Genomic DNA, 11,884 nt, shown 5'->3' with positions numbered 1-11,884 from the left:
GTGGGCAGCATCATATCTGTCAGATGGTTTTTTTTCTGGGTATACGCAGTAATCAGAGGAGTGAAAGCCTTAACTCTTGTCTTCAGCTTCACCTAGACAGCGGTATGACTATTGTTGACCTAGTTGTGCATTATGAGAATTGCATAGTTCGACTACGTGAGAACGATGCGCATGATGACTGTGTTTCAAATCAGTCATTGCCACCATCAGTCACAGAATATAAGGATATTGAGAAGCATGCTGCCGAAGTATTCACTCATTCCAATTTTTATATTCTGCAACAAGATCTGAAGAAGATGGAAGAGCTTGAGATTTTTGAGACGCTAGTGGGAGTTGACTGCCACACCTTCATCGTGACATGGAGAAATAACCGCAAATTTTAGTTCGGCGTGAATTATCGAGCTAAAAACTCTGAGAATACGATAGACTGCAGTTGTGGATGAATGCTTCGGAAAGGATTGCCTTGCAAACACATTCTGCATGTGTTGGTTCATCTAAAAATATCTGAAATACCTAAGTGTTGCATCCTTAAGAGGATGTCGAAAGTTGCGAGAGGTGGGCTGCCTGCACAGTGAAAGAGTAACATGTTTGGCTGGGGTTGGACAGGGGCAGAGCAGCGTGCTCGCTATAGTCAACTCAATATAACAGGAGCTGAAGCTTTTCATGTTGCTTCAAATGATCCATTCGTCTTTGATGAGTTGATGCAGTGTCTGCAGAATATAATAGCGAATAAAAAGGTCCCTGATAATGATCCTGTTGGTAGTAGAAGAAATGTGCATGAGGAGCCACGTCAGCCGGAACAACATGTTGATGCCATAGGTGATCCCGCGAAAGTTTCCACGAAGGGCGCCCCTAAACAGAGCACGACAGGGCGGCAAAGAAAGATCCAAATGTTACAAAAAATGGAAGACGAAAATCATTTTCTGAGAAAAAACCCGATCCTCTTTGTGGCATTTGTAAGAAAGAGGGCCATAGACGGCAAACATGCGCTGAGAATGAAAAGTAAGTTTCACATTATTTTAATTATTTTTTGGTTCTCTCTTTACAATTGTTTGATGAGTTGTTTACAATTTGTTATGTAGAAACTGGGCATAAAGATGAAGTATTCTTAATCAATTGAACGCACTCGCAATTTCAGTTTATTTGTTTAAGGATAAGAGACATGACACTTTGAGTTTATTCTTTAAGCCACCTTGTTCAATGGAAGGCACTGACACTTTCAGTTTATTTATTTAAGGACTGGAGAAATGGCACTTTGAGTTAATCTTTATGCCACCTTGTTCGATGTTATGAGACACGCGATTTCTATTATTATGTGCGAAACATGATATATTTGTATGAGTGTGTTACTGCTGTCATGACTTTGTCAACTGATTAACATTTTTTAAATTGAATGTATGTGAAAAAAATATTTGAAAAAAAAGCCCACCCGTGGCCGGGCGCACGCACGGACAGTATACTACAACGCCTTGTGGGAGGCCTTTCGGCCGGCGAGCGGGGAGGCCACGGCGTACAACAGGGCATTCATTAGTGTTCTGTAGCGAGCTTGTGAGAATGCGAAGACGCGGGTATATAAACCGGTCGGCGCGTCTCTCCGCGGGCGAGGTGGGACTAAACTTAGTCAGCACAATGCGCCAGCGTCCCCATCCGCACAACAAGAGGATCGGCCCACGCGCCCGACGCGCGTCGTTTATGGGCCGACAGATCGCCATATTCCCCCTCGGGATCGTTGCATGTGCCCGTTGGGTGGGGCGGGACGAGACCTCTGCCACCGGGCGCGCCGCTGTCGGTCGGTCGGCTGCTGGGCCAGCAGACCCGCGCGTGGTGCACGGCGAATCGCGCCAGCCCGCACAAGCTGGACTGCGCAGGCCCGCCACTGCCTCGTCGGATCCAGCGCCGCTGCTGCCAGCACAATCGACGTGGGAAATTGTGCAGGTTTTGTCCATATCGCGACAACTCAAGACGTCGGGGATATTTTCTAATAAATAAATGACCGCCGCGAGTAGAAACAACAACAGTACATATAACATCGCAGCCGCAAACCGATACATTTTAGGACAGCAAAAATATTACTTGCCCACACGCATTTAAATGTTTAGTCTCACACGAAAGCGATAAATAAAACGTGAAAAATTGTCGAAATCTATCCCAATGCCATGTCGCATTACAATCGTTCAAAATATCCAACAACGGTAGGGAAACCTTCTATGGGACTAAAACCCTACCGATGCTAATACTTATTCTTTCTTCATGATTTTAACAATTTTCATCTTGACCTTCTCTAATTTGTTCACCTCTGAAAAAATAATTTCTGCGACAATACGTGGCCTTGACTCATTAATCTCTTCCTGGTCAAATTCATGTGTCTAGCGATCTGCGTCCCAGTATTTTATGCACCACATCACAAAAAGTCCACAAGACACTCTGCAATAAACATGTGTGATCAGCTTAGGATATAGCATGCACTTCCTTGTACTCATTTAACTTACCCATCGTTTTGTCTCGGTATTTTATACTCATTAATTGGCCACGATGAGACATCTGGAAATTTTTTTGATTCAAGAGTTGAGTTGGCCTCCATAATATCCTTAGAAAAAATTTCAGCTCTCTAAAACAAATTAACAAACCAGAATTTAATGTATGACTCAATATTTTTCTGAATGCGAGTGTGAAAATTATAGCGTACCAGGGTGGCAATCATATTGCGAATTCTTTGGCTAATTGCGCCTTTAGAATTTGAGTCAAGAACTTGAAACTCCTCCTTGACGGTGTGCGTCACTATGGTTATCCAATGATTATCATTAACGTGCATAGGAAAATACGCCTACATAGTAACCAAATGATGTTAGTGCAATTAAATAGTAATGTCTAATAAAAACAAATAAATATGAAAGCAATACATTGTCCCGTCTGAAATACTCATCCATTACTCTTGCGATGACTTTTGTTTTCTTTGTAACATGTTCTGAGTCGAAATCATTTACTGACTTGGTCTTTTCCCTTGCCCTGCTCAACATAAATTTAGGGAACCACGTTGTTGATATGTAATGATCAGAAAAATCACGATGTTGTAGGTGTTTACAATATGCATTGATGATCTGCATACATAAACAAAAAATTTCTATCAACTTGTGAAGTACAAATGAGAGATTTGTTAAAACCAAACTCATACTTACAGCGCCATGCAACCATTTAAATGTCAGGACATCATGAAGCATAGCTGGCGTGCATATGTCCCCATCTGGTGGCGGCATATCGACCACGGTTCGGTGTGCATGCTTCTTTGTCGATGCTAGTCTCAACAAAAACTCTGGCCGCCTCTATGTGATCCGGAGTCATATTAAGAGAACTTGATAGAATTGAATGTGGTGACGATGCAAACAGATCTAAAACAATGCAGCTACAGTCATTAAAATAATAAAAAATTTACATAACGCGTGAATGAATTATAAAGTAGTACTTGACTTACTTTTTTAACACATTTCTTGCGGGTAATGAGAATGTCGTAGGGGGCTTGGCAATATTTCGACTTTTTTCTTTTGCGCTTACCATCATTTTCCTGACTGCCTTCACCATTACCTATGTTGCTCTCTACCGGGAAACTCTCCAATGTGTCTTCGGACTTTGTTGGTGACAAAGCATCCATAGACTCACCAGAAATATCAGCATTCTGCGGGGTTCGGGACATAGACAGAAAGTCTTTTGTACGTATAGTTGATGCCGAAGATGGAGAGTTTCCATTATCGTCTATAATGAAAGGATCAGTAGCTTCACCTTTACCCGGTGTCGTCGCCGGAGCACCCGTGTCATCAACGGGCACGGAGGTATCATTGATACCCGTGAAAGATGTTCGTACCTTTACGTCGGTAGGTGAATCAATATCTGGCCAATATTTTGATGACTTGTACTGGCCATTCTCCATCCCAACTCCTTCACCTACATTATCAAATTCGTCATTGTTGTCCCTCTTATTGGGTTTGTACAGCACACCTTCCATGTTCAACCTTTCCATTACCATCTACAAACACAAATGAAACACGATAAGTAGTTGAACAATTAAACCATGTTCAATACAACTTCTAAATTACCTGTGCACATATTTCGGGTATATTGAGAACCTCTTGTGAAGCAGCTTTATGTATGTCATCACACGGTCCATACTACAAGTCGTGTTCGATGAAACCGTGGACGTGCTTGGCTTTCTACTCCTGCCACCACCTTTCCGTTTAGATTTCTTCGTTTCTTCCTCTGGGGCAGTCCCTTCACGTGCTACCTTAGCACGTCTGTACTCTTCGCTAACGCAGTTTTCAATCTGTACAACAAACAAAAAATTAAATTAAATAACAAATATAACTAATTACTATGTGCAACCAAGAAGGACTTTACTTATTGACTTACATTGCCGGTGTCACGCCCGTGCATGTTGTCATAGTCGTCTCGCTTTTTCCCTTCCGTTTCTGGCCAGTTAAGCATTAGTGGGTATTCATGGTCAAAGGATCAAATGTATCCACACCAATTGGCTCAACTTTTTCCCAGTATATATACTGCATGATAGTAAACACAACTAGTCAGACACATAGATCACATAAAAATCATATGTACATACAACTATTACGAAATGACTTGTACCTGAAGAAGAGCCAAGTTCCCGATAGGCCACTTGAATTTTTCAAGATCTTTGACTGATTTTTTAATAGCATCCATGCACACCCCAACGTGAAATCGTTCCAATTGTATGACTTGATAGCGTTAACGTCCTCCACCATTTTGTAATAACGATAAGGAACAAACTTGGTGGATTGTGGTGCTAAGACTGTACCCATAAGAACCAGTACGACCCTTCTCACAAAATCATCATCATATGACTGAGTATCAACAATATTTTTTGTCAACTCATCGATGAGGATTAGGCCTATTCTTTTGTCTAGAAACCGATTCGGAATAATTTTTTTGGCATCTAGTTGTACTGTTGCTATCATCACTAGTAGAAAACAGGGCTTTGGTCCAAGCCGGGTCAGCCCATTAGTCCCGGTTCAGTCTAGAACCGGGACCAATGTGGGCATTGGTCCCGGTTCATGAGCCCAGGGGGCCGGCCGGGCCACGTGGGCCATTGGTCCCGGTTCATCTGGACCTTTTGGTCCCGGTTGGTGGGACGAACCGGGACCAATGGGCCTCACTCCTGTCCCACCACCATTGGTCCCGGTTGGTGGCTTGAACCGGGACCAAAGGCTCCCCTTTAGTCCCGGCTCATGTCACCAACCGGGACCAATGAGGTGCCTATATATACCCCCTCGCGCAAGAGCAGAGCACAGTGCTCTGTTTTTTCTGGCCGAGGGGGAGAGGGCTTTGTGGTGCTCTAGCTCACCTCCTATGCACATGAGGTGTTCGATGGAATGCCCGAGCCACACTACTTAAGCTTTCTGCTCTCGAAGCTCGACCTCCAAGCTCCATTTTCCTCGAGATTTGTCTAGATTTAGCGGTCCGTCACACCCCGTCCCCGTCTTCACCGCCGTCGATCACCCACGCCGATCTCATCACCGACACCACCGTGGTGAGCCTCTTGTTCTTATCTTCTTTCTGAAAGGAAAAATATTCTTACTTGTCTGTTTAGATAGATACTTGTATCATTTTCTTACATTTATTATTGCATCTTATATAGTGCGATGGTTTTGGTATCCGCCCCCGTCGACCCTCGTCATGTCTATGATTCGGATGTGGTATGTATATTATCTTTATAACTATTGGTTCATTTATTGTTTATGAAAATTATGACGACCAACGTGACATAGATTTTATTTATCTAGGATGTATGTGAATCGGAAATGCCAACCGACCCTATTGTCGAGAGGTTAAATTTAGTTGAAGAAGAAAACAATTTGTTGAAGGAAAAAATAAAAAAAAATTGAGGAGAAGAAGATGATATTGGAGTTGCATGTTGCGGATGTCGTCGATGATCACAAGATCAAGATGGATGCAATGCGCTTGAAGATTAGAAAGATTAGAAAATATGCCATTCATACCGAGGCTTGGTATCATTATGCCGTTGGATCAATTGTTACCTTGGTTGCGATTATGATCGCATTTGTTTTTGCATTGAAATGTTTTACATAGTTTCAATGTATGGTTTAATTAATTAGATGCTCTGGAGAGCTATATGTTGTTAGATGAGAACTATGTATGCACTTTGGTTTTAATGTGATGATGAACTTCTATTAATTTGGACACTTAATTATATATAATGCACGCAGATGAACCGGCAATGGATGTACGGTGACAGACACACCCGCGAGTACATTAAGGGCGTGCATGAGTTTCTCGATGCAGCTGAGGAAAACAAGCAGAATGGTTTTATGCGTTGTCCATGCACTGAATGTGGGAATACGAGGTCTTAGTCTAACCAGAAAATCCTTCAATCCCACCTGCTTTACAAGGGTTTCATGCCACACTATAATGTTTGGACGAGGCACGGAGAAATAGGGGTTATGATGGAAGACAGCAAAGAAGAAGAGTACGATGACAACTATGTGCCCCTGAATACGGTGATGCTGCAACGGGGGGAGCTGGTGAAGATCAAGAGGATCCAGACGATGTGCCCAATGATGCTGCCACGGGTGAAGCTGCTGAAGATCAAGAGGAACCAGACGATGTGCCCGATGATGATGATCTCCGCCGGGTCATTGTTGATGCAAGGACGCAATGCATTAGTCAAAAGGAGAAGCCGAAGTTCGATCGCATGTTAGAGGATCACAAAAAAGGGTTATACCCCAATTGCGAACATGGCAACACAAAGCTCGGTACCGTACTGGAATTGCTGCAGTGGAAGGCAGAGAATGTTGTGGCTGACAAAGGATTTGAGAAGTTACTGAAAATATTGAAGAAGAAGCTTCCAAAGGATAACGAATTGCCCGACAGTACATACGCAGCAAAGAAGGTCGTATGCCCTCTAGGATTGGAGGTGGAGAAGATACATGCATGCCCTAATGACTGCATCCTCTACCGCGGTGCATACAAGGATCTGAACGCATGCCCGGTATGCGGTGCATTGCAGTATAAGATCAGACGAGATGACCGTGGTGATGTTGATGGCGAGCCCCCCAGGAAGAGGGTTCCTGCGAAGGTGATGTGGTATGCTCCTATAATACCACGGTTGAAACGTCTGTTCAAAAACGAAGAGCATGCCAAGTTGATGCGATGGCACAGTGAGAACCAAAAGAAAGATGGGAAGTTGAGAGCACCCGCTGACGGGTCGCAGTGGAGAAAAATCGAGAGAAAGTACTGGGATGAGTTTGCAAAGGACCCAAGGAATGTATGGTTTGCTTTAAGCGCAGATGGCATTAATCCTTTCGGGGAGCAGAGCAGCAATCACAGCACCTGGCCCGTGACCCTATGTATGTATAACCTTCCTCCTTGGATGTGCATGAAGCGGAAGTTCATTATGATGTCAGTTCTCATCCAAGGCCCTAAGCAACCCGGCAACGACATTGATGTGTATCTAAGGCCATTAGTTGAAGAACTTTTACAGCTTTGGAATGGAAACGGTGTACGTACGTGGGATGAGCACAGACAGGAGGAATTTAACCTTGAGGCGTTGCTGTTCATGACCATCAACGATTGGCCCGCTCTCAGTAACCTTTCAGGACAGACAAACAAAGGATACCACGCATGCACGCACTGTTTAGATGACACTAAAAGTATATACCTGGACAAATGTAGGAAGAATGTGTACCTGGGCCATCGTCGATTTCTTCCGACCAACCATCAATGTCGAAAGAAAGGCAAGCATTTCAAAGGCGAGGCAGATCACCGGAAGAAGCCCGCCATGCGCACCAGTGATAACGTGCTTGCTATGGTCAATGATTTACACTACGTAATCTTTGGAAAGGGTCCCGGTAGACTAGCTGTTCCGAATGACGCTGAGGGACACGCACCCATGTGGAAGAAGAAATCTATATTTTGGGACCTACCCTACTGGAAAGACCTAGAGGTCCGCTCCTCAATCGACGTGATGCACGTGACGAAGAACCTTTGCGTGAACCTGCTAGGCTTCTTGGGCGTGTATGGGAAGACAAAAGATACACCTGAGGCAAGGGAGGACCTGCAACGTTTGCACAAAAAAGATGGCATGCCTCCGAAGCAGTATAAAGGTCCTACCAGCTACGCTCTTACGAAAGAAGAGAAACAAATCTTCTTTGAATGCATGCTCAGTATGAAGGTCACGACTGGCTTCTCGTCGAATATAAAGGGAATAATAAATATGCCAGAGAAAAAGTTTCAGAACCTAAAGTCTCATGACTGCCACGTGATTATGACGCAACTGCTTCCGGTTGCATTGAGGGGGCTTCTACCGGAAAACGTCCGATTAGCCATTATGAAGTTATGTGCATTCCTCAATGCAATCTCTCAGAAGGTGATCGATCCAGCAATTGTACCAAGGCTAAGGAGTGATGTGGCGCAATGTCTTGTCAGTTTCGAGCTGGTGTTCCCACCATCCTTCTTCAATATCATGACGCACGTCCTAGTTCATCTAGTCGACGAGATTGTCATCCTGGGGCCCGTATTTCTACACAATATGTTCCCCTTTGAGAGGTTCATGGGAGTCCTAAAGAAATATGTCTGTAATTGCGCTAGGCCAGAAGGAAGCATCTCCATGGGCCATCAAACAGAGGATGTTATCGGGTTTTGTGTTGACTTCATTCCTGGCCTTAACAAGATAGGTCTCCCTAAATCGCGGTATGAGGGGAGACTGACTGGAAAAGGCACTCTTGGAAGAGACTCAATAATATGCAGGGACGGATATTCTTGGTCTCAAGCACACTACACAGTTCTACAGAACTCTACCTTGGTGACCCCGTATGTCGATGAACACAAGAACAGTCTGCGCTCCAAACACCCGGAGCAGTGCGACGACTGGATTACATGTGAACACATCAGGACTTTCAGCAGTTGGTTGGAAACACGTCTCAGAGGTGACAACACTGTTTGTGATGAGTTGTACTTGTCGTCCTGGGGACCATCTTTGACTGTATTAACTTACAAAGGATACGAGATAAATGGGAATACATTTTACACGATCGCCCAAGATCAAAAGAGCACCAACCAAAACAGCGGTGTCCGCTTTGATGCCGCAACCGTGAGCGGAAAGGATACATATTATGGTTACATAGTGGACATATGGGAACTTGACTGCGGACCTAATTTTAAGGTCCCTTTGTTTAAGTGCAAATGGGTCAATCTGTTAGGCAGCGGGGTACAGGTAGACCCACAGTACGGAATGACAACAGTGGATCTGAAAAATCTTGGGTACACTGACGAACCGTTCGTCCTAGCCAATGATGTGGCAAAGGTTATCTATGTGAAGGACATGTCTACCAAACCGAGAAAAAGAAAAGATAAGGAAGCGAATACATCATACGATGAGCCAAAGCGCCAGATAGTTCTTTCAGGAAAAAGGGACATCCTGGGAGTGGACGGCAAGACAGACATGTCTGAAGATTATTAAAAGTTTCATGAAATTCCTCCCTTCAATGTCAAGGCTGACCCAAGCATCCTGATAAACAATGAAGATTATCCATGGTTACGGCGCAATAAGCAAATGACACAAGCGAAGAAAAAGTGAAGACTTTCTCCCGCAACTTTGTAACACACGAACATGCTACCATTGTCCGTTTTGTACATGCACATGCTATGTGGGTGAAATTATGATACCATCCCAACTTTCAACTTTTTCAGAGTTCATTTGAAATACTTTCATGTCTAGTCCCTGGCCCATGCCAACTTTCAACTTTCAACTTTCTAAAACTAATGGCACTAACAGAAACTTTCAACTTTCATCTATTCTCATTTTTTAGGAAGTTAATCAAAAACTTGTGATTCAAACAATTTTCAAAGAATTCAAATTTTAACTATTCAAATTTGAAAACTAATGGCACTAACAGAAAGTTTATAATTTTTCTAAAACTAATGGCACTAACAGAAAGTTTATAATTTTGCTAACCTAAAAGCAAACAGAATTAAAAATTAAAGCAAAAAACAAAAGAAAATAAATAATGCAAAAAACAAATCAAAAAACAGGAAAAAACTATTTTTATAGTAAAGTTAATCACAAAATAAAATAAATAAAGCAACAAAGAAAACAAAAAAACTAAAAAAGTGTTTTCAAATTTGAAAACTAATGGCACTAACATAAAGTTTATAATTTTTCTAAAACTAATGGCACTAACAGAAAGTTTATAATTTTGCTAACCTAAAAGCAAACAGAATTAAAAATTAAAGCAAAAAACAAAAGAAAATAAATAATGCAAAAAACAAATCAAAAAAACAGGAAAAAACTATTTTTATAGTAAAGTTAATCACAAAATAAAATAAATAAAGCAACAAAGAAAACAAAAAAACCAAAAAAGTGTTTTCAAATTTGAAAACTAATGGCACTAACAGAAAGTTTATAATTTTTGTAAAACTAATGGCACTAACAGAAAGTTTATAATTTTGCTAACCTAAAAGCAAACAGAATTAAAAATTAAAGCAAAAAAACAAAATAAAATAAATAATGCAAAAAACAAATCAAAAAACAGGAAAAAACTATTTTTATAGTAAAGTTAATCACAAAATAAAATAAATAAAGCAACAAAGAAAACAAAAAAACAAAAAATTTATTTTCAAATTTGAAAACTAATGGCATTAACAAAAAGTTTATGATTTTTCTAAAACTAAAAGCATAAAGAATTAAAAAATAAAGAAAAAAACAAAAGAAAATAAATAAAGCAACAAAAAACAAAAAATGCCACCTACTGGGCCACCACGGCCTGAATACGACTAGAAACCCTACCATGGGCCAGGATTCAGGCCCGCAGCGGGCCCAGTAGGCCCACAGGCATTGCAGTGACAGATTAGGCCCGAAAGCCTGCAGTTGAGAGGAACTCGGGAGGGTGGGCACATCAGCGCTTATAAACCACTCCCGAGCCCTCTCAACTAGCGAGGTGGGACTAAACTTTTGGGCGCGGGGCAGCACAAGGCCATTGGTCCCCGTTGGTGGCACCAACCGGGATGAAAGGGGATATTGGTCCCGGTTCGTGGCACCAACCGTGACCAAAGGCCACCGCTTCCCGCCCTTTGGGCTGCTGAAAATTGGCATTTGGTCCCGGTTGGTGGCACCAATCGGGACCAAAGGGGGGCATTGGTCACGGTTCATGCCATGAACCGGGACCATTGCTCTGGGTATATAAGGTAGCACTTGTGAAAATTTCGCCAACCGCTCCCATCCGCCCCCGATCGACGCCCCCAGGCCGTTCGTCGTCGTCGTCGCCGCCCCGAGCCCGTCGTCGCCCGCTCCCCGTCGCCGTCGCCCCGCGCCGCCGCAGGCCTTGTCCCCGTCGCTGCTTGCGTCGTCGCCGGCCTCCTCCTCATCGCTGCGTGCGCCATCTCCGCCCCCCTCCCCGTCGCCCCGCGCCGTCGCCCGTGCCCCGCCCGTCGCCGTCGCCCCTGCCCCGCCCGTCGTCGTTGCCCCGCCCCGCCCGTCGCCGTCGCCCCGCCCCGCCCGTCGCCGTCGCCCCGCCCCGCCCGTCGCCGTCGCCCTGCCCGTTGGTACGGCCGGCGCCCCTCCCTTGTTTTTTATATATTATATATGCTTGTGTATATTGCCTCTTTGTGTATATTATGTATATATGTATTGTGTAAATTGCTTCTTTTCAGATTTTTTTTTCATATATATGTTTGTATTTTGTATTTTTATTTTTTATAAAAATGTATATATGTTTTTATGTTCTCTATGTATATATGTTCATATATGCAAAAGTTAGGTTTAAATATTTAGAAAAGGATTATCTATATATGTTCTCTGATTTAGTACATTTTAGGTTACTTTCATTTTTAGAAAAGTTTTATATAT

This window comes from Triticum urartu, chromosome 7A (genome assembly GCF_056163025.1).
Source record: "Triticum urartu cultivar PI428250 chromosome 7A, HENAU_Tu73, whole genome shotgun sequence".
NCBI lineage: Eukaryota > Viridiplantae > Streptophyta > Magnoliopsida > Poales > Poaceae > Triticum > Triticum urartu.
This window is presented reverse-complemented; position numbering follows the sequence as displayed.